The sequence below is a fragment of the Bos grunniens genome, chromosome 23 (genome assembly GCF_055505025.1).
Source record: "Bos grunniens cultivar Pamir isolate PY7600 chromosome 23, Bosgru_T2T1.0, whole genome shotgun sequence".
Lineage (NCBI taxonomy): Eukaryota > Metazoa > Chordata > Mammalia > Artiodactyla > Bovidae > Bos > Bos grunniens.
In genome coordinates, this window is record NC_141187.1 from 560,774 (window position 1) to 584,074 (window position 23,301).

A 23,301-nucleotide genomic window follows, 5' to 3' on the forward strand; every position below is an offset into this window, starting at 1 on the left:
ACTTTATGGCTGTAGATCTGAGTGAAGACATTGAATGTCTTTCTGAAACTACTGATTAAATACTTGATGAGGACACATGATTATTAACAAGTTAATGATCATATATGTTTATGATTCTCAAGTTATCTTAAATACACAAATCCAAATGTGAAAAGAGAGATAAGCTTGCCCTGGAAAATAATAGGAAAATATGTTTGACAACATACAAACCCCAAACTATAATACTCAAAGGAGTGACCAATGTTAGGGAATATTGACATGAAATAAACTTTCACATCACCTTATTTCCAATGGTTAGCATATTTTCAAGTGTTAAATATGTTATGGTACAGTTCAGTTCATTTCAGTTTAGTCGCTCAGTCTTGTCCCACTCTTTGCGACCCCATCAATTGCAGCACGCCAGGCCTCCCTGTCCATCACCAACTCCTGCAGTTCACCCAAACTCATGTTATGGTACATCACTCTTTAAAATCAGTGAAGGAAAGGAGGAGCTTATTGTAATGCTTAATATATCAAGACTCAATTTACTTATAGTTTAAGATTATGAGAGTTGAAAGAGATTTTTTAATACTTGAAAACCCAAATTGAATAACTTTATTAGACTTATTCTGAAGAGGTTCCCCCCCACACACACACACATACCAGGAATAAGGGATATTTCATCTCTGTTGAAGAGAAGAAAGTTCACCATGAGAGAGAAAACTATATTGAGAGGAAATCTTGTCCCTATCTAGTCTGTCATAATCTGCACTTTGGCTGTTCACAACTTTCAAGACATGCATTGAAGGTTGGATGGATTGAGGAGAGGCACAATGGAATAAGTAAATCTTCCAGATTATATTTAAATGCATTACATTGCATTTTATATTGATACTTGCATATAGTACCACTTGCCAGCATCTTCATAAGAAAGAACTAAAGAAAAAAGGTGTTCTTGGAAATGACCCCATCATAATATTTCTTTTAAAATGTGAAAATAGAAATCTTCATCCAAAGAAGGGACATTTTAAGTTGAATAATTATTTTCCAGGACAGAAAAGAACTGAATGAAGAAGTCAGTTTTTATTTATTATGACTCTTTTGGAAAATTACATTACCCTCCCTCTTCTGCTTTCCTACTTTTCCAGCAAGGTGAGCTTTTCAGGTACCTGAGAATACAATCTCTACTGGGAATATAGCCATGATCGGGACCTAGACCAACTGCCAGGAGACATCCTCCAATAAAAGAAAACCACCTCAGATTTAACAAGCTTAGGTAAAAGCTTGAATTTTTAAAACATAAGCTATTAATTAATAAATTCTCTTTCATTTAGAAATTTAACTTCAGGAAGTCATTTTTAAATGTAACTTCAGGACATATGAGTGCTTAAAATGTACTTTTCCAAGGCTAGAGAATGAAAAAAAGAGTAATGGGCATTTTTGAAATATTATCAAATAGCAGAGATCAGTCTGTTCATCATATACATCAAGGACTAAATATAAATGTGCTTGGAGGTTGCAACAGATTATTTAAAGTAATATGTGTTTTCTCTTTTCAAACTAGGGTATCTAGAAGACAGTTTGTGCTACTTTTAAAATAAATATGTATAATAAATGGACAAAGTATGTATATGTATGAACAAGATATTCTTTAAGGTGCTAAGGATGATGTATGACTTTATGTCATAAACCACCAATGGCAGTCAAATATACCCTAAATAATGAGTGATGCACAATACTTGGGATTCTGAATATATTGAATATGGCCAAAAAATGACAAAGGGAACAACCAAATGGAGCCATATATTGCATATATTCATAAAATTAATCATAATCATATCAGGTATAACAAGGGACTTTATTTAAAGAGTCTTATTGAAAAGTTTAACATCCACAAGCTTATATGAAACTCATAATGACCCTATGAAGTGGTCATTACAAATTGAAGAACAAATGATATTATTAAGAAACAAACATAAAATATAAATTATTGGAATTAATATACCTGATAAGTAAATTTGGTTTTACTTAAAATATTCCATCATATAATATATTGCACCATATATTGATTTATTTTTTGCAAATAATCCATTTTGCATTCATCCCTCATCTCACTCATGAAATCATGAAGCTGAACAATAATGTGACTGAGTTCATTCTACTTGGGTTATCACAGGATCCTGTTAGGAAGAAAATAATGTTTGTCACTTTCTTGTTTTTATATCTGGGGATATTACTGGGTAACTTCCTGATTATTTTCACCATCAAGACCAGCAGGACACTTGGAAGTCCCATGTACTTCTTCCTTTTCCACTTATCTTTATCTGATACCTTTCTCTCAAATTCCATAGCCCCTAGAGTGATTACCGATGCCCCTAGGGGAAAGAGCACAATCACTTTCAATGAGTGCATGACCCAAGTCTTTGCATCACATCTTTTTGGTTGCCTAGAGATCTTCATCCTTATTCTCATGGCTGTTGACCATTATGTGGCCATCTGTAAGCCTTCAATACATGACCCTCATGAGCCATCAAACCTGTGGTGTGTTGGTAGCTGTGGCCTGTGTGGGGTCTTGTGCTCATTCTTCAGCTCAGATTCTTCTACCCTTGAGTCTGCTTTTCTGCGGTCCCAATGTGATAGATCACTATTTTTGTGACTTGCCGCCTTTGTTGAAACTTGCCTGTACAGACACTTATGCAACCTGCTCTTGGTGTCCAACAGCAGGGCCATCTGTACAGTGAGTTTTGTCATGCTGATATTCTCCTATGCTATCATCTTGCATTCTCTGAGAACCACAGTGCTGAAGGGAAGAAGAAAGCCCTATCCACCTGCATCTCCCACATCATCGTGGTTATCTTGTTCTTTGGTCCTTGCATTTTATATACACACACCCTGCAACTATATTCCACATGGATAAGATGATAGCTGTGTTTTATACAGTTGGAACACCTTTGATCACCCTCTGATTTATACACTAAGGAATAGAGAAGTGAAAAATGCCATGAAAATGTTATGGGGCAAGAAACTGATCACACATGACAAAAGATGAATGGAAGTTTCATATTTTTCTTCAAGTTTATCTTTTACTGTCAGTTCATTCAGTCCTCAGTCATGTCCGCCTCCTTGCGACCACATGAATCACAGCACGCCAGGCCTCTCTGTCCATCACCAACTCCCAGGGTTCACCCAAACTCATGTGAATCGAGTTGGTGGTGCCATCCAGCCATCTTATCCTCTGTTGTCCCCTTCTCCTCCTGCTCCCAATCCCTCCCAGCATCAAAGTCTTTTCCAATGAGTCAACTCTTTACATGAGGTGGCCAAAGTATGGGAGTTTCAGCCTCATTGTTCCAATGAACACCCAGGACTGATCTCCTTTCGGAGGGACTGGTTGGATCTCCTTGCAGTCCACAGGACTCTCAAGAGTCTTTTCCAACACCACAGTTCAAAAGCACAAATTCTTCAGCACTCAGCTTTCTTTACATTCCAACTCTACATCCATACATGACCACTGGAAAAATCATAGCCTTGACTAGATGGACCTTTGTTGGCAAAGTAATATCTCTGCTTTTTAATATGCTATCTAGGTTGGTCATAACTTTCCTTCCAAGGAGTAAGCGCCTTTTAATTTCATGGCTGCAATCACCATCTGCAGTGATTTTGGAGCCCCCCAAAATAACAGTGTTTCCACTGTTTCCCCATCTATTTCCCATGAAGTGATGGGACCAAATGCCATGATCTTAGTTTTCTGAATGTTGAGCTTTAAGCCAACTTTTTCACTCTCCACTTTCACTTTCATCAAGAGGCTTTTTAGTTCCTCTTCACTTTCTGCATATCTGAGGTTATTGATATTTCTTCCAGCAATCTTGATTCCAGTTTGTGCTTCTTCCAGCCCAGCGTTTCTCATGATGTATGCTGCATGTAAGTTAAATAAGCAGGGTGACAATATACAGCCTTGACGTACTCCTTTTCCTATTTAGAACCAGTCTGTTGTTCCATGTCCAGTTCTAACTGTTGCTTCCTGACCTGCATATGGGTTTCTCAAGAGGCAGGTCAGGTGGTCTGGTATTCTTGTAGTGTTGATATAATCCTATCATACAGAAGTAGTATTCATTTCCTTCAGGAAAGTAAGCACTGTAAATACAAGCAGTGATTACTGTTCAGTCACTTTTATGTAGAAGATGGCACAACACCCATATACATTGCCTTAGGTGTTTTGCACTGCTGTGTCTCTGTGTCTCTTGACTGACTTATATCACAGTGGTTTTAATCTAATGTTTTCTATGCCCTTTTACATTTTGACTTATGGTCTTTTCTGTGTACAGTTGCACTTAAATACTTATATTCACAGTCTGGCAGTTTTTCCCTCTTTCATATTGTTCTGTTTATTAGATATTTTGGTCACATCTGTCTTACTATAGACCTTCAACTGGGTTGTTCTTCCTCACTCAGCAGGAAGTAACAGATTCAAATAATATAGAATCATGATATTGTAATGGACAGTGTACAATCTAGGCAATCTCCCTTCAATTTGTTGGTGTTATACTGTGAATTCATACCATGTGTTTATATTGATCTTTATAACAATGACAGAATATGGAGACAAAATTCCACTTCTGAAGTATTTATTAGAAGACAGGAAGGCCTTGGTTATTGGATTTATACTTTTAATGATATTCTTTTGGTAAAATATATGCTCCTAATTCATTTCCTTCTGAATTTGGGAGTGGTGTAATTTTCCCCATGAATTATATACATTTTAATATTTTGTTCTGTATTGACATCTTATAACTGTAAAATTGATGACCCAAATTAAGGGTGATATATTTACACATTCTAGAAGGAGAGAGATAAGCAGCTGATGTAAGTGAGTATTAACACATCAGTAGATTAAACAAATAATGAAATAATTGGGAGGATTTTATGCTTTAAAAGAGCAGAATGTGCATTATGGACATGAATTATGAGTTCCAGTTCAGCAAATCACACCACTTAACATTAACCAAAAGGACTTGAAAACTACATCCACATAAAAATATTCACTGGTATTTATAGCAGGTTTAGTTTTGATTGTTAAAGCTTAGAAACAATCAAGATGTCAATTAGTGGGTGAATAGATAAACTGGTCAGTTCAGTTCAATTCAGTTCCTAAGTCGTGTCTGACTCTGTCATCCCAAGGACTGCAGCATGCCAGGCCTCCCTGTCCAGCACTAATTCCCAGAGTTTACTCAAACTCATGTCCATTGAGTCGGTGATGCCATCCAACTGAGAAGGTAACAGGCAGGAAGGCCACCTGTCTCCAAAAGGAGGAATTAGGCTGCAAGTGTCAGACATTTTTGTCTCTCTTAAGCAGCAGGTGGAAACAAACTAGAGATATTTTTTTCCTTCTCTATACAAATTTAAAAGGAGGTTTCTCTTAAAATACTGTGTTGCCATAATGACACCTGGTTTCACTTGAAGTTAACTATTCTCAAACCTTGAGTTAACTAATGCATTTTTCTTATGAAAATGTTGTCTTAAGCTATGTTAATGTACTAGGCATTTACCCCAGACTCTGTCTTCAAGTCGGTTCCACCTAATGGCTCAGAACCTACTTGACAAACCAGTACATTATACTCAGACATTGTTCCCCTAATCTATGCAAATGAAACTATTTGTATGGTAATCTGCCCTTCTACAAGATTCAGGTCAATCGTTTTGTGGCCGTGGATGAATCATCTGGTGCCAAGATTATCCCAAAATGCATCTTATGGCTGAGGGGCCTGGTGCCATTCTGAGTTTTAAGACATTCCTTTCTTTCATTGACAGACTGTTAGTGACTATATAAAATCCAGCTGAAGACTAGCAGGGGGGTACTCTTTCTGCCCCCTTCTGATGTCTATGTCAGAAGCTTTCTCTATCTCCTTTATATTTTAATAAAACTTCATTACACAAAAGTTCTGAGTGATCAAGCCTCACTCAGACTGGCCCTGGATTGAATTCTTCTCCTCCAGAAGCCAAGAACCCTGGCATCTTTTCTTTCAGCAACAACCTTTTACTACCATCTCATCCTCTGTCGTCCCCTTCTCCTCCCGCCTTCAGTCTTTCCCAGCATCAGGGTCTTTTCAAATGAGTCAGATCTTCACATCAGGTGGCCAAAGTATTGGAGTTTCAGCTTTAGCACCAGTCCTTCCAATGAATATTCAGGGCTGATCTCCTTTAAGATTGACTGGTTGGATCTCCTTGCAGTCTAAGGGACTCTCAAGAATCTTCTCTAAACCACAGTTCAAAAGCATCAATTCTTTGGCATTCAGCTTTGTTTATAGTCCAGCTCTCACATCCATGCATGACTAGTGGAAAAACCATAGCCTTGATTAGACAGACCTTTGTTGGCAAAGTAATGTCTCTGCTTTTCAATATGCTGTCTAGGTTGGTCATAGCTTTTCTACCAAGGAGTAAGCGTATTTTAATTTCATGATTGCAGGCACCATCTGCAGTGATTTTGAAGCCCACGCCCACAACACACAAAATTAAGTCTGCCACTTTTTCCACTGTTTCTCCATCTATTCACCAAGAAGTCAAGGGACCAGATGCCATGATCTTTGTTTTCTTAATGGTGAGCTTTAAGCCAATTTTTTCACTCTCTTCTTTCGCTTTCATCAAGAGGCTCTAGTTCTTCTTCCCTTTCTGACATAAGGGTGTTGTCATCTGCATATCTGAGGTTATTGATATTTCTCCTGGCAATCTTGATTCCAACTTCTGCTTCTTCCAGCCCAGCATTTCTCATGATGTACTCTGCATATAAGTTAAATAAGCAGGGTTACAATATACAGCCTTGATGTATTCCTTTTACTATTAGGTCCAGTTCTAACTGTTTCTTGACTGGTATTCCCATTTTTTCAGAATTTTCCACAGTTTACTGTGATCCACAATCTAAGGTTTTTGCATAGTCAATAAAGCAGAAATAGATGTTTTTCTGGAACTCTCTTGCTTTTTTGATCTCTGGTTCCTCTGCATATTGTAAAACCAGCTTGTACCTCTAGAAGTTTATGGATCTCGTATTGCTGAAGCCTGTCTTGAAGATTTTGAGCATTACTTTACTAGCGTGTGAGATGAGTGCAATTGTGCAGTAGTTTGAGCATTCTTTGGCGCTGCCTTTCTTTGGATTGGAATGAAACCTGACCTTTTCCAGTCTTGTAGCCATTACTGAGTTTTCCAAATTTGCTGGCACACCAAGTACAGCATTTTAACAGCATCATCTTTCAGGATTTGAAATAGCTCACCTGGAATTCAGTCACCTCCACTAGCTTTGTTCGTAGTTATGCTTCCTTAGGCTCACTTGACATCATATTCCAGGATGTCTGGCTCTAGGTGAGTGTGAGTGATCACGTCATCATGATTATCTGGGTCGTGAAGGTCTTTTTTGTACAGTTCTTCTATGTATTCTTGCCCTCTTCTTAATATATTCTGCTTTTGGTTCCTCATACCATTTCTGTCCTTCATTGAGCCCATCATTGCATGAAATGTTCCCTTGGTATCTCTAATTTTCTTGAAGAGATCTCTTGTTTTTCCCATTCTATTGTTTTCCTCTATTTCTTTGCATTGATCACTGAGGAAGGCTTTCTTATCTCTCCTTGCTATTCTTTGGAACTCTGAATTGAAATGGGCATATCTTTCCTTTTCTCCTTTGCTTTTCACTCCCCTTCTTTTCACAGCTATTTGTAAGGCCTCCTCAGACAGCCGTTTTGCTTTTTTGCAATTTTTATTTCTTGGGGATGGTCTTGCTTCCTGTCTCCTGTACAATTTCACGAACCTCCATTCATAGTTCATCAGGAACTCTGTCTATCAGATCTAGTCCTTAAATCTACTTCTCACTTTTCTGTATAATTGTTAGGGATTTGATTTAAGTCATACCTGTTGGTCTAGTTGTTTTCCCTATTTTCCTCAATTTAAGTCTGAATTTGGCAATAAGGAGTTCATGGTCTGAGCCACATTCAGCTCCTGGTCTTTTTGTTTTGTTTTGTTTTGTTTTCTGACTGTATAGAGCTCCTCCCTCTTTCACTGCAAAGAATATAATCAATCTGATTTCAGTGTTGGCCATCTGGCAATTTCCGTTTATAGAGTCTTCTCTTGTGTTGTTGGAAGAGAATGTTTGCTATGACCAGAGCATTCTCTTTGCAAAAGTATATTAGTCTTTGCCCTACTCCAAGGCAAAATTTGCCTGTTACTCCAGATGTTTCTTGACTTCCTACTTTTGCATTCCAGTCCCTTATAATGAAAAGGACATCTTTTTTGGGTGTTAGCTCTAGAAGGTCTTGTAGGTCTTCATACAAATGTTCAACTTCAGCTTCTTCAGTGTTACTGATCGGGGCATAGACTGGGATTACCGTGATATTGAATGGTTTGTCTTGGAAACGAACAGAAATCATTCTGTCATTTTTGAGATTGCACCCAAGTGCTGTATTCTGGACTCTTTTGTTGACTACAATTTCTACTCCATTTCTTCTAAGGGTTTCTTGCCCACAGCAGTAGATATAATGGTCATCTGAATTAAGTTCACCCCTTCCACTCCATTTTAGTTCGCTGATTTCTAAAATGTTAATGTTCACTCTTGCCATCTCCTGTTTGGCCACTTCCAATTTGCCTTGATTCATGGACCTAACATTCCAGGTTCCTACACAATTTTGCTCTTACAGCATCGGAACTTGCTTCCATCAGCAGTCACATCCACAAGTGGGTGTTTTTTGTGCTTTGGCTCCATCTCTTTAGTCTTTCTGGAGTTATTTCTCCATTGATCTCCAATAGTATATTGGGTACATACTGACCTGTGGAGTTCATCTTTCAGTGTCCTATCTTTTTGCCTTTTCATATTGCTCATGGGGTTCTCAAGGCAAGAATACTGAAGTGGTTTGCCATTCCCTTCACTAGTGGACCGCATTTTGTCTGAACTCTCCACCACGACCCATCTGTCTTGGGTGGCCCTACATCGCATGGCTCATATTTTCATTGAGTTAGACAAGGTTGTGGTCCATGTCATTAGATTGATTAGTTTTCTGTGATTGTGGTTTTAAGTCTGTCTGTCCTCTGATGGAGAATAATAAGAGGTTTATGGAACCTTCCTGGTGGGAGAGACAGACTGAGGGGGAAACTGGGTCTTGTTCTGATTGGCAGGGCCATGCTCAGTAAATCATTAATCTGGTATAGCCAGATGCCGGGAGCCAGCGTGAGAAGCTCTGCCTATGGCAAAGGTCATGAGGAAGGAGGCTTGGCATACGCAAATGCGGGATTGAGCCTCAGGAGTCCCCCTGGATATTCTCGAGCATCTACCCCCCAAAACCAGAGTCTGCCTACTTTATTGCTTTGTGCTCTCACCTCTGACTTTACGAGATCTGTCCCCCACCACCACCTCGCTCTCTCTAAAAAGAGTTAACTTACAGCTCCAGTCAATAAAGTTCCTGGGCATAATAGGAGTGTTTAAATCCAAACCCCTCAGATAGCTCTCTAGCTGGTCTGACAAGTTTACCCCGACTCCTACAGCTATGCATACACTTGTTTAGTCTCTCAGCCTCGAGAGGCACCGGAAGCTTAAGATATTCAAATAGCTTAGAGCCTCTCAGAGAGTTAGAAACTGTCAGAATAAAACTAGTAAAAGATTTCATTGATGAGCCAATGCTTGCTGCCAAGTTTCCACATCCCCTCTATTGTATCCTTGAATGTGTATTAATTAATATAGTTGGTATGTAGAAAAAATAAGTAGTGGCCTTGGTGTTAGCAACTTTAGACTCTTAAGGTAATAAATTCTTTCCTTTGCTGTAAACCCACTGCACCTCTGCCCTATAGGAATGCAACTTTATGTAACACCTCCAGAGGATGGCACCAAACCTTAAAATAATTACTCTTAGAGAAAATGTCTTATGGTTGACAAACATGTGTCAAGAGTCATAAAATGTTAACAGGCCTTCTGGCCAGAAGATGATGTAAATCACCTAAACCATTTGTATACATTAAATTTGCAGGAAAGAAACCCTGGTTTTGATAAGGACCAAAGACTGCTGACTTTGTATGATTTCACATCCCTTGTAATCCTCTATGTGCAACTTAGGGTATAAAAGCCCCTGTTGAAAATAAAGCTAAAGGCCTTGCTCACCGAAGCTTGGTCTCCCCGTGTCATTCTTTCTTGTTTCCTTTTCCTCCTTTTCTCTTCTGTTCTTCCTTCATGCCAAGATAATTTGGAGCTCAGGGGTCCTCTGCTACCACTTATTTGTCTGGGCTTCTAAGACTCATTCAAGAAGGTGCCTAAGGTGGGGCACCTTCCGCTATTTGAGAGGGCGCCTGCGGCCTCCGTGGTCAGAGCAAGTTTGGTGTCATGAACTTTATTGATTTCCCACGTAAACCAGTTATTATTGAGCATCTAACAAATATCTCAGCCTTTGCTATCCCTTAATCACCAACGCCATCATCCTGAGGGAATCCCTGGATCCGACCAGGGCTGGACCCTAGCAGCCAGACAATTGAATATTATTCAGCACTGAAAAGAAATAAGCTGCAAAGGCATAAAATAACAAGAAGAAATCTTACATGCATATTTTTAAGTAAAAGAAACCAGTGTTAAAAGGTTATGTACTGTACAATGCCCATTACAAGACATTCTGAAAAAAAAAAAAAAAAAACCTCTGGAGACAGTAAAATGTTCAGTGGTTGCCAAGGATTCAAATGTTGGGAGAGATCAATAGGTGGAGCACAGAGGACATTTAGAACAGTGAAACCATCTGGGTGGTACTATAATGATAGATACATGTCATTGTACATTTGTCACCCATATGATGTACATCACCAAGAGTGAAGTCTAATGTAAACTCTGGACTTTGGGTGATAATGATATGCCAATCTAAGTTCATCAATAGAACAAATACATAACTTTTGGCGGAGGTTAACAATGTGGGAGAGCCGAGAGGAGCTACTCCACGTTCAAGGTCAGGAGGGGTGGCCCCAAGGAGATACCCCTCGTCCAAGATAAGAGAAACTCAAGTAAGATGGTAGGTGTTGCAAGAGGGCATCAGAGGGCAGACACACTGAAATCATAATCACAGAAAACTAGCCAATCTGATCACATGGACCACAGCCTTGTCTAACTCAATGAAACTAAGCCATGCCGTGTGAGGCCACCCAAGATGAACGGGTCATGGTGGAGAGGTCTGTCAGAATGTGGTCCACTGGAGAAGGGAATGGCAAACCACTTCAGTTTTCTTGCCTTGAGAACCCCATGAACAGTATGAAAAGGCAAAATGATAGGATACTGAAAGAGGAACTCCCCATGTTGGTAGGTGCCCAGTATGTTACTGGAGATCAGTGGAGAAATAACTCCAGGAAGATTAAAAATATGGAGCCAAAGCAAAAACAATACCCAGTTGTGGATGTGCCTGGTGATAGAAGCAAGGTCCGGTGCTATACAGAGCAATATTGTAGAGGAACCTGGAATGTTAGGTCCATGAATCAAGGCAAAGTGGTCAAACAGGAGATGGCAAGAGTGAATGTCGACATTCTAGGAATCAGCAAACTAAAACAGACTGGAATGGGTGAATTTAACTGAGTCATTCAGTCAGTTCAGTTGCTCAGTCGTGTCCGACTCTTTGCGATCCCATGAATCACAGCACACCAGGCCTCCCTGTCCATCACCAACTCCCAGAGTTCACTCAAACTCATGTCCATCAAGTCAGTGATGCCATCCAACCATCTCATCCTCTGCCATCCTCTTCTCCGCCTGCCTTCAATCTTTCCGAGCATCAGGGTCTCTTCCAAAGAGTCAGTTCTTTGCATCAGGTGGCCAAAGAATTGGAGCTTCGGTTTTATCGTAAGTCCTTCCAATGAATATTCAGGACTGATTTTCTGTGGGACTGACTGGTTTGATCTCCTTGCAGTCCAAGGGACTCTCAAAAGTCTTCTCCAACACCACAGTTGAAAAGCATCAATTCTTTGGTGTTCAGTTTTCTTTATAGTCCAATTCTCATATCCATACATGACTACTGGGAAAACCATAGCTTTGACTAGATAGAACTTTGTGGCAAAGTAATGTCTCTGCATTTAATATGCTGTCTAGGTTGGTCATAACTTTTCTTCCAAGAAGCAAGCACCTTTGATTTCATGGCTGCAGTCACCATCTGCAGTGATTTTGGAGCCCAAGAAAATAGTCTCTCAGTGTTCCCATTGTTTCCCCATCTACTTGCCATGAAGTGATAGAACTGGATACCATGATCTTTGTTTTCTGACTGCTGAGTTTTAAGCCAGTTTTTTCACTCTTCTCTTTCACCTTCATCAAGAAGTTCTTTAGTTCCTCTTTGCTTTCTGACATAAGGGTGCTGTCATCTGCATATGTGAGGTTATTGTTATTTCTCCATGAATCTTGATTCTAGCTTTTGCTCATCCAACCCGGCATTTCATATGATGAACTCTCATATAAGTTAAGTAAACGGGCTAATGATATACAGGCTTGATGTACTCCTTTCCCAATTTGGAACCAATCCATTGTTCCATGTCCATATCTAACCATTGCTTCTTGACCTACATACAGATTTCTCAGGAGGCAGGTTAGGTGGCCTGGTATCCCTGTCTCTTTTAAGAATTTTCCAGTTGTTGTGATCTACACAATAAAAGGCTTTGGCTTAGTCAACAAAGCAGAAGTTCTTCTGGTGTTCTTCTGGTACCCTCTTGCTTTCTTGATGATCCAACAGAGGTTGGCAATTTGATCTCTGGTTTCTCTGCCTTTTCTAAATCCAACTTGAACATCTGGAAGTTCTTGGTTCATGTACTGTTGAAGCCTCACTTGGAGAATTTTGAGCATTACTTTGCTAGCTAGTGTGTAAGATGAGAATCTGATTAAGTGAGGCTTTCAGACCCATGACCCCACCTGGACTGACATCAAACGGTGTTTTTGTTGTTGCTGCTGTTGGATTGCTTTGAGTCCAAGAAGAAGCAGGTAAAGAGAACAGAATGAAAGTCACACTATTTTCAGACCTTGGAATCAAGTGGTCCAGATTCAACTGGGACTACTGAGACAATGGAGAGGAGGCTGACCCATTATAAAAGAATGATCTTAAAGAGAATACAGGCAGCAGGAAATAAACCTGACATTTGGAAAAAGATGAAGAAAATCAGGAGCCAATAGAAAATCCTTCAGCATTCCTAGAGCACCACAGGGAAGGCATCTGAATTTATACTGCCACTAACCCTGAGATACTGGAAGGGAATACAGTGACTATCTGGTATTTAGTAACCAATATATAGAGGAAGAACTATCAGATAAAGAAAAAGGCCCACACTCAAGTCTGCCCACTGACTTTTGCCCTCTAGTGTCAACTTGTCAGCACAGGAATCTACACTAATGCCCACAGAGATTCTCGGCTCTGGTAAAGGTACCTGATCTCTGCTCCTTCTGAGGGCGAGCAAACCAGGACCCCACAGTGCACCATGCCAACAAGAGGGATACTAAGAGAGAGAATATTCTCAAAGTGACAGAAATGGCATGTCCTGGTCACTACCCTCAAAAGCTGAGATTCAAATAGATGAAAAATGATGGGCCCAGCAAGGCTTTCCCTAGTCCAATGACTAATACTTCACACTCTCAAGGCAGGAGGTGTGGGCTTGGCCCCTCGTCAGGGGACTAGATGTCACATGCTAAGACCTGAATATATATGTATAACTGAATCACTCTGCTATACAGTAGAAATTAACCCAATATTGTAAATCACCTATACCTCAATAAATCTAAAACAAAAAAGAAAGGATGGAAACTGGATTAATTTGCTTCTGACTGCCCTTCTTTGCATGTGCTTAACCCCAGAGGATAAGTTAAAATTAAATGCATTTGAACTCCTATATTGTAGACACATTCCTCTAGCCTGAGTGAATGGATACCCTAAATACTTTGAAATGGAACAGTTCAAGTGTGTCCTCCAGGTAGGAGAATCTGTGAAAGCTCTCACAAAACATAGTAACTAGGTGCTACCCTGACCTGGCCCACTATCTCTTCTGGCCTGGGGGCATCTAAAAATCAGGAAAACCAGTCACTTGCAAGACTAGATCACTCCTAGGTAGAACAACCCCACTTGATGATCCTAACCACACATTCCGTGCTGAAGTTGCTGTAATCACTTCATGGGGTTCAAGTGAAGGGGGATCCCAAGCCTCAACCTCTGGAGAAATGATCTATGACAATGGCCTCCTTGACTACTCCTGTGAATCTCTCTGACCTGAAGCTTCTCTTCCAAAAAACAACCAAACCCTGACCAAAGACATTCAGACCCGGCCAGTGAAGCTGGACATCAGGGCATATTTGCCCACAGGCAAACCTAGATACTTTTACTCTTTCATGTTTCTGAAAGTTTCCAGTGTCCTTTTCCTCCAAAAGTTTAGAAAACTGGGGTTCATCTCATGAAGATGAATGTTTAGAATTGAAGCTTGGTAACAACCAAACATACGTAATGGAGGCTGAGGGGAAAGTCTGCTCCTTTGCACAGGGCTATGATGATGCCTAAAATCAGCAGGAAACAATTACAGAGACAAACCATCACCCCTCCGCATCCCTTGAGAGTAAGAAGCCAGACATAGGAGGGGTTTTTCACCAGCAAAGCCCATTAGGAAGTCCCTGGCAATAACATTAGAAGCAGGGTTGGAAAACAAACAAACAAACAAACACTAACCTTTCTCTTTTCCTTCGTTTCTCATCTGGTTTCACTTGCTCACAGGCTGCCATGTGCCTCCTGCTGGTACTTCAGACCAGAGTTCCTCTGCTGAAGGGCTGTGCCAACTCTGAACAAGGATGTAGGCAGAAGGAGCAAACACAGCTCAGAGATTCAAGATGCAAGATGAAGGTGGCCAGTTGAGGACAAGCGGAGCAGCACATCTGGATGTTCCCATGAGAATTCCGCCTCCTCTACACTGGCTGCCTCAGCAGCCCTGCCCACAGCCTGTCTGTCAGGGAGATACTGTGCTTTAGCAGTGGTTCCCAAAATTTTTGGCAACAGTGACCACCTTCATAGAAGAACGTTTTTCCATAAACAATGGGATTGGGGACTAGGGGACAGTTTCCAAATAATTCAAGAACATTGCACTTATTTGCACGTTATTTCTATTATTATCACATCAACTTCATCTCAGATCATTAGGCATTAGATTCAAGAGGCTGGGGACCGCTGCTCTGGAGCCAGCTCATTCCTCTCATTCTTTGCTCATAGAACACAGTTTCCCTTCCTTTGCTTCTGAACTGAGCTCCTTTCATTCTATTGGTTTGAACAACAAGGACAGGGAGACCCCTGTTGGAGTCTGACTTAGTTCAGTTCAGTTCAGTTCAGTCGGTCAGTCGTGTCTGACTCTGCGACCCCATGAATTGCAGCACGCCAAGTCTCCCTGTCCATCACCAACTCCTGGAGTTCACTCAAACTCATGTCCATCGAGTCGGTGATGCCATCCAGCCATCTCATCTTCTGTCATCCCCTTCTCCTCCTGCCCCCAATCCCTCCCAGCATCAGAGTCTTTTCCAATAAGTCAACTCTTCACATGAGGTGGCCAAAGTACTGGAGTTTCAGCTTTAGCATCATTCCTTCCAAAGAACACCCAGTGCTGATCTCCTTTAGATTGGACTGGTTGGATCTCCTTGCAGTCCAAGGGACTCTCAAGAGTCTTCTCCAACACCACACTTCAAAAACATCAATTCTTCCACACTCAGCTTTCTTCACAGTCCAACTCTCACATCCATACATGACCACTGGAAAAACCATTGGCTTGAACAACAAGGACAGGAGACCCCTGTTGGAGTCTGACTCAAAGGGTCAGTAAAAATGTGTACAAGCTTAGCAATGTCTAAGCTTGTGACTCCTAGACTAGTCCACCAGGCCCCTCTGTCCACGGGATTTAACAGGCAAGAACGCTGGAGTGGGTTGCCATTTTCTCCTCCAGAGGATCTTCCAGACCCAGGATTAGACCTACATCTCTGTCTCCAACACTGGCAGATGAATTATTTTACTGCTGAGCCATCTGGGAATCCCTCAGTAACAATACTACATGTAAAATTTTAAATACATGAGCAGAATGTAGAAAAAGTGATATTGTATGATTCCTGAAGCTTAGGTTGAAAGACCTTGAAGACTTAGCTTTTGTCAAACAACTACTGCCCTGAAACAGCCATGGTGTGAGAAAGCCCTGTAGGTGCCACTGGAGAATGAGAGAGAACTGACTGAAAGGCATGTGGGTGAGGGAGCATCTACTCCATTCAGGCTATCAGAGTGCTGCCAGGAAGCATCAGTGGAAGAACCACCCAGGTGAATCCAAGGAAAACTTCAGAAGTATAACCAAATAAACTGTTTTTATTTTAAACTTTCAAGTTGTGGTGTTATGATTTTTAAACTAGTAATTTGGGGATTAAATTTTGTGGTGGTAAGCCACTGATTTTTGACTTAGCTCTGTTTGCCAACATATAGCAACAGATAGCTTACACACAAACAAGGCAGAAAGTGAAAGAAAAACACTGAAAATTTCCTGGAATTCTTCCCCAGAGAGTCCTTGTTGCTGATGAGGGGGTATATACTGTGTGACATGCTGCTAAGCTGCTAAGTCACTCCAGTCATGTACGACTCTGTGCAACCCCATAGATGGCAGCCCACCAGGCTCCACCATCCTGGGGAGTCTCCAGGCAAGAACACTGGAGTGGGTTGCCATTTCCTTCTCCAATGCATGAAAGTGAAAAGTGAAAGTGAAGTCGTTCAGTCATGTCCAACCCTTAGGGACCCCATGGACTGCAGCCTATCAGGCTCCTCCATCCATGGGAGTTTCCAGGCAAGAGTACTGGAGTGGGTTGCCATTGCCTTGACATGAGTGGATCTTAAATATGCTCAAAAGTTTCCCATCAAACTCCCTTCTGCTACTATGAATGCCTCTGGTGCTCTCAGGACTGTTATCTGCTACAACTATAGGAAGAGTACATGGCCAGGAATTGCAGAGAAAATGGCCCACTGTGCTGTGGACTTTGGCTCATGGGAAAGAAAACTTGATGAATATGCACATCTTTCCCTGTCCAGTTTACAAATTGCTTGGAAAATGAATCCATGGTGTCCATTAAAAGCTTCAGTGAGATAAAGAAATCACCTGCAATGGGCAGCTTATAAGTTTTCCCTAAAAGTATGAACTAGTTGTTTTTTCACATTTTATTATGAATGAAGAAGGAGGTAAGATGAAAGTAGGAAGAAGAAAAAAGGTAAAGAAAGAATGGAATAGAAGTACAAGAGGAATAAGAAAGAATATCAGTGGTCAAGAGTCAACCATAACAGTTTCCAATCAAAAGGTAAAAGAATGAAAGCCTGCACTGTGATTATTCCAAGCATAGGTTGGAAGTGAATTTGTTCCCAGCAGTTTCTCCAGAAATCACCAGAAACTATAATGAAAAAGAAAAAATGGTGCTAATATTATTGAATATACTATTTTCCAATCAAATGGAAGTTTTAAAAGCAAGACAATTAAAATTAAACAGAGAAGTACCTTCATAAATATATATTTTAATAAATATATTTATATGAAATATCAAGTAAACCATATTACATATATGTATATATGCATACATACACATTATTCCACTGAACAAGATAAACCTCCATAAAATAATCTTATATCTATGTTTACTGAAATGCTTTGGAATAGTGTTATTGTTCTAAATGCACAAATTAATTGTTTTTAAATTATTTTTATTGTAGTATAGTTGCTTTACAATGTTGTGTTGGTTTTTAACTTAAATAAGTTAAAAGTTTTTCAACATTTCTTTCTTTGCTTTTTCTTTCTTTTTTTTTTTTTTTTAGCAAACTGAAAAAAAATCTGGAAATTAAACCTCACTGTTCTCTGAAGTGGTCCTGATTATAGAGGACACTACTTTTGGAGAAAGGTTTTCCTCAGGGTCATTAATATTTTTTATCATTCTCTTTAAAATGACCATATAATAAGTAGAGAAAATAGCATTTGTTGCCAACAGTACTGCAAAATGGCAGATTTCAGTTGATGAGAGACAGATCAGGAACAACAAAATTCTACCAAGTTTTGAGTTTCTGGACTCAGGGATTCTCTGAAACCAATTATTCACAAAACAATCTTTAAGGCATTACTCCTAACTTTGTTTTGAATAGCTGCATCCAAATTATCTCAGGAGTGATAGAAAAACAAAGCAAAAACGAAGCTCTGGACAATACTGGTGAGATTTTTCAGTTCTAAAACCAACATTGAAGGTTTATGAAAAAGAGAAAATTTTATCAAATTTCTATATTTTGAATACTTGTAATATAATTGCAAGACAATGTTCTTAGAAATAGGGGGAGAATAAAATTTTTCAGATGATGATAAAATGATGAAATACATGCCAACCAGACTATGAGATGTATACTAATGACATATGAGTAAAAAAAATGCTTGACTTTCAAAAGAAAATGAGGTGTTAGTATGTTTGAAATGTTCAGAATGCGGAGGAAGAAATTCTTTGAGGTAGATCTTAATTCTGGGAGAATGAAGCTTTCCTCCTGGACCTTACAGGATGGACAATGGAGATACAATATCCAGGCTTGATTTTAAATGACTGATTTCCTTTAAATGATAACCAAGTCACATTATTCACAGTTGTCAAAAACTGCTATGATTTGAGGTCTCTTAAACTAAAGGACTCTGAGTAGAGAATAAAATGTTTTGTTTAATTCCAGAGGAAAATCAAAAGGAGAGTGAGAGTGTACATGAATTTTTGGACACCCTAGAGATATCAAACTCTCATATTGAGAGATGTGGTGTAGGAGAAAGAAAATCAAAATTATGCAAATCTGGTTTTAAGATAATGGTGCTGTACCTCTAGATAAATTGCTAAGCTTCATGGGGCTTCTGCTTTCCTTCTTACAAAGTGAGAAAATTTTAAGGGATGTGTTTGAGTCTGAATTGGTTTGTCATTGTATCTATTACAGTTTTTATCATTATTTCTACTGTAAAAAAGAAGATACACCTGGAATGACTATGCCATCAAGTCTAATATACAGATCAGGAACAACATTGCTACAAAATATACCTTAGAGCACAGAGTTCAGTTGGAATTAACAGATCTTTAAGGGATGTGTCCTCAGGTCTATGAAATTCCTGATGATTACCTAAGACACTGTGTAATCCTATCCTAAACCAGAACTTACGGAATCGTTTATTAATACATCTGTAGCATGGCTTGAAGAACAGCTTGAGAGAGGCTTTAATCAAAGGTATTCCCCATGCCCCTTATTTGTACATATGCTGCAGTGACCTCACTAGAGTGTCTGACATTACACCACTGGAGAGTGATCCATTATAAGTAAATATGAAGGACTAGCAAGATTAAACAATGAGTCATATCTATTTATTTATTGATGCAGTTCCTGGGGAATCATCAAACACTGAGTTTGAAGGTAAGATTTCCCTCCTCTCATTTAAATCAAACACATCTTGATGTGCCTCCAACAGTTTCTTTTAAATTTGATCCCTTTAAGGTTGATATAACAGTCATACAGAGCAACTTTTTGTGTAGGTGGGTTCTTTTACTCTACAATGTATTTTTGTGAAAATGTATTATGTTGAGTAGCTCTAGTTCGCTCATTATGACTGGAAAATAGTATTTCATTGTGTGACTTTATCACAATGTATCTACCCATCCTACTCTTTTAATGGCATAGATGAACTTATTTGCAAAGCAGAAATAGAGTGACGGATGTAGAGAACAAAGTATGAATACCAACAGGGGATGTAGAGTAGGTTGAATTGGGAGATTGGGCTTGCTATATGAATATTGCTATGAATAAAATTGATAACCAATGATAATCCTCATGTATAGCACAAGGATCTCTAGTCAGTGCTCTGTGGTAGCCTAAATGGGAAGGGAATCCACAAAAGAGGGGAAATGTGTATATGTATGTCTGATTCACTTTGCTGTACAGCAGAAATGAACACAACACTGTAAAGCAACTCTACTCCCTCCATTTCTTTCATTGTTTTCTTTAGTTTCTGCCCCTTTTCAGGTTTTTATGGCTATTCCAAGCTGAAAGAGTTGTTTTTTAATTTCATAGTAGAAATATCTCTTTATGTTATAGATGATAGTGAAATCAAAACTTTCTCATTTTGCAAGTGGGATAACAGAAGCCCCATGAAGCTTTACAATTTATCTAGAAGTACAGACCCAATATCTCAGAATCAGATTTGCATAATTTTGCTTTCCTTTCTACTATATCACATCACTCGTTATTATGAGAGTTTGATATCAAATAGGGGAACAAAAACTCATGTATACAAATATCACAGTTTCTTAAGAAGAAGAACGTGCAACATCATCCAGTCTCAACTATCCAAACACTCATAGAAGTATTCAGACAGGAAAATATGGGTGTGTGTGTGTGTGTGTGTGTGTGTGTGTGTGTGTGCGTGTGTGTCAAAAGTAAGATGAACATTTTCAGGATACAGATGTTATCATATTCTCAAACTCAAAAGTTGTTTCAAATTTCAGTTGAGTGTCTTAGACAGATTAGAAAGAAGCAATTTGTTAGAAACAGATGAAAGAATCTTTATGAAACATGAGGGAAGTGAGAGGGTTGGTTAGATGTGTGACTTGGAGGATTTACTTTATCTCTTTGGACTTTGTGTCTAAATCTGAATTAATGAAAGGACTATCATCTTGACATAAGATGATTAAAATATGTAGAACATGTGCACTTACATTTCTTTAGGTATACATGCTAAGCAGTGGTAAGTACCCATTTTTGCATTTTTATTGATTCTGGTTATTTTGAGTTAAAAATAAATGTTGCTGGCCTTTGTAAATTTTATTTTATTTTCTTTCAGGTAATGTAATTGTCTCTTGAGAACTTGACTTGCTAAACTCATTCCGTGGAAAAAATAAGCAATGTAACTGCACTTGTTTCCTGGGGTCTTTCTCAGAACATAGAGGTCAAAGAAATGTGTTTTACGGTGTTTTCTTTCTTCTACATGGTCATTCTTCTGGGAAACCTCCTCATCATACTGATGGCTTGTGTGGGCAACCTTTTCAAGTCTCCTATGTATTTCTTTCTCAACTACCTGTCTTTTGTGGATATTTCTTACTCTTTGGTCACAGCTCCTAAGATGATTGTGGACCTGTTAGCCAAAAGGAAAATGATCTCTTACGTGGGGTGCATGTTGCAACTCTTTGGGGTACATTTCTTTGGTTGTACTGAGATCTTCATCCTTACTGTAATGGCCTATGATCATTATGTGCCTATTTGTAAACCCCTAAGATCATGGCACCTGGTCCCATCACTTCATGGGAAATAGATGGGGAAACAGTGGAAACACTGTCAGACTTTATTTGGGGGGGCTCCAAAATCACTGCAAATGGTGATTGCAGCCATGAAATTAAAAGATGCTTACTCCTTGAAGGAAAGTTATGACCAACCTAGATAGAATATTCAAAAGCAGAGACATTACTTTGCTAACAAAGGTCCATCTAGTCAAGGCTATGGTTTTTCCTGTGGTCATGTATGGATGTGAGAGTTGGACTGTGAAGAAAGCTGAGTGCCGAAGAATTGATGCTTTGAACTGTGGTGTTGGAGAAGACTCTTGAGAGTCCCTTGGACTGCAAGGAGAGCCAAACAGTCCATTCTGAAGGAGATCAGTCCTGAGTGTTCTTTGGAAGGACTGATACTGAAGCTGAAACTCCAGTACTTTGGCCACCTCATGTAAAGAGTTGACTCATTGGAAAAGACTGTGATGCTGGGAGGGATTGGGAGCAGAAGGAGAAGGGGATGACAGAGGATGAGATGGCTGGATGGCATCACTGACTCGATGGACATGAGTTTGAGGGAACTCTGGGAGTTGGTGATGGACAGGGAGACCTGGCGTGCTGCAATTCATGGGGTCGCAAACAGACACGACTGAGTGACTGAACTGAACTGATGGAGGCAGGTGCAATAAAATGCTGCTGGGGACTAGGATAGGTGGGTTCTTACCCTCCATCATCCAAGTGGCTCTGGTAATTCAACTACCCTTTTGTGGACCCAATGAGATTGATCACTACTTTTGCGATGTTCACCCAGTGCTAACAATCACCTGCACAGACACATGTGTTGTTGGTGTTGTTGTGACAGCCAACAGTGGTACCATTGCTCTGGGGAGCTTTGTTACTTTGCTAATCTCCTATACCATCATCCTGGTGTCCCTGAGAAAGCAGTCAGCAGAAGGCAGGCACAAAGCTCTCTCCACCTGTGGCTCCCACATCACTGTAGTCATCATCTTTTTTGGTCCCTGTACTTTCATGTATGCATCCTGATATTACCTTTTCAGAAGATGAGATGGTGGCTGTGTTTTATACCATTATCACCCCCATGTTAAACCCCCTGATTTATACACTGAGAAATGCAGAGGTAAAAAATGCAATGAAGAAATTGTGGGGCAGGAAGGTTTTCTGGAAGGCTAACAGTAAATAGTAAAAAGTGACAATCCAAGGTGGATGATCTCAGAGTTTCTCATCTGCACAGTGAAGACAATAATAATGATCTCACAGGGTGTCTTGATGGGAACAAATGAGAGAATAACACATTCTACGGAAGCCAGTTATTATTTATCATTATGATTATATCTGTTCTAGTATTTCATAATCATAATTTTCTGAAATATCTAGAACAAAGAAATCCTATCAAACTCAGAAATTCAGCATGGTCAGGCTTTCCCCTCTTCATTTTTTTTTTTTCTTTTTTCAATTTTCTTTAAAGAATGAGAGTTCACTGTGATTGTATTAATACTTAAGGCTATTTTCTATTGTTTAGATGTATGGTTCTTACATAATGAACATTTGATATGTGTATGTTGTTTGAATGAAAGCATTCAGGAAAAATGACCAAAATCTGAGCTAAGGAATTCTGGTACAAATCCTTCAAAACAGCAAAACTAAACCTTGTAAAGTTTGGATGGCAGGGGTTGTGGGTAGAATGTCAAAGAGATAAAACATAGGCTTAGAAAGCAAAAGACCTGTTATCCTCTGGTTTGGGGAAAAAGCTTTCTTTTTCTAGGACTCATTTTCCTTACTCAAACAATAAGTCCATTGGGAAAAAAATATTACCCCTAATAACCCTATTTTAACTATAGCATCCCATTTATATGCTTCTGATAACTGACTCTTGTAGTCTGTAGTCAGCTATCACTATTAATGTAAAGTGATTAACAGGAAACACTTAAAGAAACTGAACAGTACCAAAGACATCTGTGATGAATACAAGATTGTGTGTTAATCAAGAGGGTAAATGTAATTTACTGAAATGCATGGTGGGAAACCATATTTCCTCCAAT

At 39.5% G+C, this 23,301-nt stretch overlaps 2 pseudogenes; both read left to right on the top strand.

Annotated features, from left to right (window-relative positions):
- Positions 1 to 2,104: 2,104 nt before the first annotated feature.
- Positions 2,105 to 3,028, top strand: LOC147346454 (olfactory receptor 4C16-like; annotated as a pseudogene).
- An 11,781-nt stretch (positions 3,029 to 14,809) lies between these two features.
- LOC147346455 (olfactory receptor 4S2-like) lies at positions 14,810 to 22,442 on the top strand (annotated as a pseudogene).
- Positions 22,443 to 23,301: the final 859 nt, after the last annotated feature.